The following is a 5971-nucleotide window of genomic DNA, read 5'->3' on the forward strand; positions in this document are numbered from 1 at the left end:
AGATGAACCAAAACGAGGGCGCCCTCTCTCACCGTTGGAACTTGATCAAGGCGGCGTGTAGCAAGTTCCATGGCTACTATGAGAAGATCAAGGCACGGAAGGAGAGCGGCAAGACGATGGTGGATTGGGTATGATCTACGCCTATCTTATTTGATGATCCATCTTGTTACATATGAAAAGATGATCCATGTTGTTACATATGAATTGATGAACCATCTTGTTCTTATTCTATATCTATTTGATGATCCAACTTGTTCCATTGTTTTGCATCATATATTGTTAGATGCTTCAAACTCTCAAAATGTATAAGCACCAACAAGAGGACAAAAACTTCCCCTTCATGCATTGCTACAACAAGCTCCAAGGTTGCAAGAAATGAGATGACCTCCTCCACACTCTATTGAAGGACGGGGAAGATGGGCCGGTCGATCCAGCCGGCGCCTCCACCGAGCGCCCCATTGGCAACAAGAGGGCCAAGGCCGAGAGGAATGCGGCGCCGTTATTGGCAGCCGTGGACGCCTCCCTCGAGATGATGATCAACTCATTCTCGGTTGAGAACAAGGAAGCGTCGGATAGGGCCGCCGTCGTGTGGAAATCAATCCTCGATAAGCAAGACATGAAGATCGCGTTGGAGAGGGAGAAGGTGGAGGCGGCGAAGATGGAAGCTCTCGCCGCTGCCATGAAGGCCACCAACGAAGCGACGCAGCTATCGTTGGCCAAGATGTGTCAAGAATACAAAATCTTGATGGACGGCATGGAGAAGATGGACTAGTTGGCGCGGGCGTGGCACGAGATGTACCGCGAGCGCATCGGCCAAGAGGTGATGGCGGCGCGAGCTGCGTCGGCGTCTCCCCCGGCACCCTCCACGTTCATGTCTCCGCCGGCACCGACACCGTCCACGTTCATCTCTCCGTCGGCACCATCGATGTTCATGCCTCCCCCGGCGATCGTGGATCCTGTTGCAGCGACAGAGCTGCCGCCGGGGCTCGCCGCCGATGATGACGTCGTCGAGGTTGAGCCGCATGTGACCTCCTTCATCTGATCAGCTGGCTTGGAAGCTCTTTTTTTTGCGCCGGAAACGGCGATTTGGTGGCCGTATGTTGGGCCAAACTTCATATTCGAAAACCTATTCGAATTTGCTGGCCGTGTGTTGGCTCAAAATTTAAATTCGTGAACTTATTCGAATTTCTATGCTTTTATTCGAATTTTCAAATTCAAATTATCTATTGGAGCTGTCGTATGGACGCGCCGTTGTGGGAGCAGCTCCCCCAAATGAAAGATATTGTACCGGCGTTCCTCGTACGACGATGCCGGCTACCCTGCCGGCAACTATTTAGGAGGTGCCGTGGAGATGCTCCAAGTGGCCAGAAGCTTTGACATTTTCTACTAGGTGTCATACGAGCGACTTGGTCCAGCTATCGGAACTGGGTCCTTCCCCGAGCGGACTTGGCCCAGGTACTCACCGAGATCAACCATCCCCAAATTCCTCCAAAATCTGCTTCTGCTCGATTCCGTCCGCTCCTTGTCCTCCACGACTGAGAGAGCACATCCGCTGGTGGTCGCCTCTTACCCCGACGGTGGCTCCTCCTTGTAGATTCTGTCCTCGCCGCTCTGCCCCGCGACCTCGTCCATGGCCCTCGCCGGATATAGCGTCTGAGGAGCTCTTGCTCGGCGAGACGGTGACCCTGTCTGCAGCCCCCCATTGCCGCGGGCCCGTAGCTTGCCGTCACCGCTGTTCGCGTCTCCTCCTCGTCTCACACTATATGTGCCGTTGGGAGTCCTTACAGGTGAGCCTCCTCTGAAATCGCCAACTCCAACCTGAGCTATTTGAGGTTGCTCTCTGTAGATGTACTTTTAACCGGTAATCTTCCATGGATTTTACTCTACCTGGAATATTTGTCTTACCTTTCTTCTGCTATGTGAAACACCTCCAGCAAATCTCTAAGAACTGCCAAGAGCTTGCTGCTTTCAATGGCGGATCCAGTAACCGCTGCTATTGCAGTAGGGTGGGGCCTGCAAGCCGTAGGATGGATCGCCTCGCCCATCATATCCGATATTTACAAGAAAGGCTCCTCCTTCCTCGGCTTTGACGCATCCAAGAAGCTGAAGGAACTTGAGCCGAAGGTTTTATTGCTGGAGCGGGTGATGGAAGCCGTCGAGGAGAGCCCTGACAGGCCTCGTTTGGAGCAGCTGTTTAAGGATCTTAAGACGGCGTTCTATGAGGCGGAAGACATCTTGGATGATGTTGAGTATCACCGTCTCGAAAAGCAGATCCAAGATGGAAAGCTGAAATCAGACGGTGATTCGGCTATACGTTGGGTGAAGAAGAAGCTCCACTCTGCCATGCCAAGCCCCCCATTAAAAGATCAGGTGTTTTCTTGCCCACAGAAGATGAATGTGTTCTACTTTCTGTTAAGCCAACAACGTTCTTGTGCCATCAAGGTTCTCTGGAATTTATGCTCTACAGACCATATAGCCAGTTAGGCAGACAGCTCGTAGCAAACAAGATTTTTATCTCACTGCAGGGCATAACAATTGTCATGAATAACATTTTCCACGTATTTGCAATATTTAGTTAGCTTGTGAAAGTTATGGTCAATATTGTTTTTTGTTGACAGTGTGTCAATTTCTAGAACTTCGTGTGTTTCTAAAAAAAGGGTATAGTATATAAAATATACTTCATTCTTAATCATATTAATCGTTGTTGTTTGGATTTGTAGGAGAGTGGCATGTCAAAAACTCAATTGAAAAATAGCTTTGACAAGATAGAAAAGGTTATAAATGATGCATGCGAAATTTTGGAACGGCTGAACTTGCCTCCCGTAACTGATTATAATTGGAGACAAGTGGTTCCTCCCAATTCCCGTAGTGCAGTCACTACTGCAGCTCCTCCGCTGAAAGTAATTGGTCGAGATGAGGATCGTGACAAGATCATAGCAATGCTTCATGACAAGGAATGCGATGGTCACGAAAGCACCAACATTGGTTTATGTTATTCTGTAATTGGCATTCATGGCATCGCTGGGTCCGGGAAATCAACTCTTGCACAGTATATTTGTGACCGTGAGAAGAAAGACAAGGAAGAGGAGAAGGTTGGCCATTTTGACCTGGTAATATGGATTCATGTTTCTCAGAAGTTTGATTTGCAAGCCATTTTCACAGAGATGCTTGAGGGGGCTACAGGGAGGCCATCCTCTGAATTCAAGAACAGTAACACTCTAAGAGAGAATCTGGTGAAAGAACTGCGTGGAAAACGGATTTTATTGGTACTAGATGATGTCTGGTATAATATTCGGGATGCAGGGCACCATGGCGAACTAGAACAGGTACTTTCTCCGCTGCAGATTGCGAAGACTGGAACCAAGATACTGGTGACTAGTCGAAGCAAAGATGCATTGGTAGCTCTGGGTGCTGTGGGAGAGAGATGTATTCCAATATCTGATCTGAATTATGATGTCTTTCTTCAAATGTTCATGCACTATGCACTTCGAGGTGCAGTGGTACCTGGGCATGATGGAATAAAACTCCAAATGCTTGGGGATGAGATTGCAAAAAAGCTGAACAGATCGCCTCTGGCAGCCAGAACAGTGGGTGCGCAGCTATGCCTAAGACCGAATGTAGAGTTTTGGAGAAGAACTAGAGATCGAGATCTTTTAAACGAGACAATGGGAGCTTTGTGGTGGAGCTACCAGCATCTTGATGAGCAGGTCAGGCGATGCTTTGCTTACTGCAGTATTTACCCCAGAAGACGTCGTTTGGAACGTACTGAGTTAGTTCAGTTGTGGATGGCTGAAGGGTTTATAAAGACAACCAATGCTGAAGAGGAACCGGATGGTGTTGGTCAGGATTACTTTGATGAATTACTGTCAGCCTCATTTCGCAGCTAGCGGAGAGAAAAATGGAACATGGATGTGAGGTTGATTACTTCACTCGTTCATGACCCGTCGCGTGATTTAGCGAGAGGAGGCCGCCATTGGAGATTGCTTCAAAATCGAGGAAGGTTTCAGAGGAGAAGTTCCTCCAGATGTTCGTCATATATTTGTCGGGAGTTGTAATAGAAAGATGCTTACTGAGAAAATATTTCAATTGCAGAATTTGCGCACACTTATCATGGATTATCCCTTGCAGATTGAATTAAGTGATGAAAAATTCTTGGAGAGCATGTTCACGAGGTTACAGAACTTGCGTGTGCTGGTTTTACGTTTCTATGGACTACTTGATGGTCATATCTTCTCACTCCCGGCATCTATTGGACTGTTAAAGCATCTACGGTATTTCTATTTTGGTATAGATTGTGAAATAAAGATTATTTTACCAGACAGTATTACCAAGCTTTACCACATTCAGCTGCTACATGTTGATGGAGCCAGGCGTACGGATTTTTCCGGAGCTAAACATATGAGTCACCTCATCAACTTGCGGCACATTTTTGGGGCAGCGTTAGATTTTCCAAACATTGGTAGGCTTAAATGGATCCAAATGATATATGGCTTCGCTGTCAAGAATAAACTGGGATACGAGATACGACAATTGAAGCAACTAAACAAGCTTCAAGGCACGCTGGGTATCACAGGTCTTCAGCACGTTAGAGGCAAGGAAGAGGCTACTGAAGCCAGAGTTGCACACAAGGAACGGGTGACAGAACTTCAACTTGTGTGGGACGATACGAGTTGCAGTCCAGAAGTTGAAGCGGAGGTGCTTGAGGGTCTTTGTCCATCGAAGTATCTTGAGATGCTCCGAATTAGCAATTACCAAGGTTCGACCTACCCAAATTGGATGGTGAGTAAGCACAACGGTGGCCCAGAGCATTTGCATAATCTATGGCTCTACAACTGTAGCCACCTGGAACCTGCTCCTGAACTTTTCAAGGTCTTTGTTCATCTTCGTTGGTTTAGGCTTTGGCACAGTAATTGGGACTCCTTGCCAGATAACATGGAGCAGCTGACGTCACTCCTGTTACTAGACATCAGTTTTTGCCCGAACATTCGTTTGCTTCCAGCATTACCCCAGTCCCTTGAGAAGTTTTGTCTGCAGGCCCGCAACGAGGAGTTCACAAGGTCCTGCGAAACAACTGGTGATCCAAACTGGCAAAAGATTCAACACATTCCCGATAAAACCATTTTGCGTTATTGAGTCTTCCAGTTGCAGCAATAGGTTGGAAGTTACATACGCCCAAATCTTTGAAGAGGTTAATTAAGAGCCGTTACAATTCATCCTTACGTTCTTTCGTCAATTTTTGTAGTACACGTCAGATAAATGCTGAAGAGTGAGGACGGGAACTGAAGAAGCTGTCTCACACGTCAGATAAATGCTGAAGAGTGAGGACGTGCTTTTCTGTACTGCGTTTCCTGGGTTTAAATTGCTTTGTTCTGTACGGTGGAATGATGAACTGTTAACTTCTTTATTTCCCCCGCAAAAAAGAAAAACTTCTTTATTTACTGTTGGTTTGTAATAACGTGGAAGGATGGACACTGAATTTATGTATGTCCTCTGGTTTGTAATATTGTGAGAATATTTGCTTCATTTGATTAATTTCAGTTTAATTGCCAGTTATGTCTGGGTATGTTTGGTGTTCCGTAAGAGCACACCTCAATATGTTTCTTCATCTCCAGGAGTAAGCCTCTCGGTTCAAACAAATGTCAGGTTCAGGCAAGTTTCTTCATCTCCAGGAGTGTGTCAGTACGCACTAATAAGTACTCTCTTCGATTCTTTTTAATTGACTCAAATTTAGTGTAAAATTGTACTAAATCCAAATCAATTAAAAGAGACTGGACACATCTTTTGCAAAACAAGGTAAACAATAAGCACTGAGACATGCATGAAAAGGTACTGGTGGAGATGCGCTTAAGGTGCCGGGCTAGAAGGAGGCCTTGGCCTGTGCAAGAACTAGTTTGGTTGCTTCAGTCTGTATTTCATCCCAATTGCTTAAATGCGCAACTGCGTTCTTTGAACAGATCGAGCGCACTCTAAT

General features: G+C 46.4%; 1 pseudogene; it reads left to right on the plus strand.

The window, feature by feature from the left end:
* The first annotated feature begins 1451 nt into the window (after positions 1 to 1451).
* On the plus strand, positions 1452 to 5553 carry LOC124693456 (annotated as a pseudogene).
* The last annotated feature ends 418 nt before the right edge of the window (positions 5554 to 5971 follow it).

This window comes from Lolium rigidum, chromosome 2 (genome assembly GCF_022539505.1).
Source record: "Lolium rigidum isolate FL_2022 chromosome 2, APGP_CSIRO_Lrig_0.1, whole genome shotgun sequence".
In the NCBI taxonomy this organism is placed as follows: Eukaryota; Viridiplantae; Streptophyta; class Magnoliopsida; order Poales; family Poaceae; genus Lolium; species Lolium rigidum.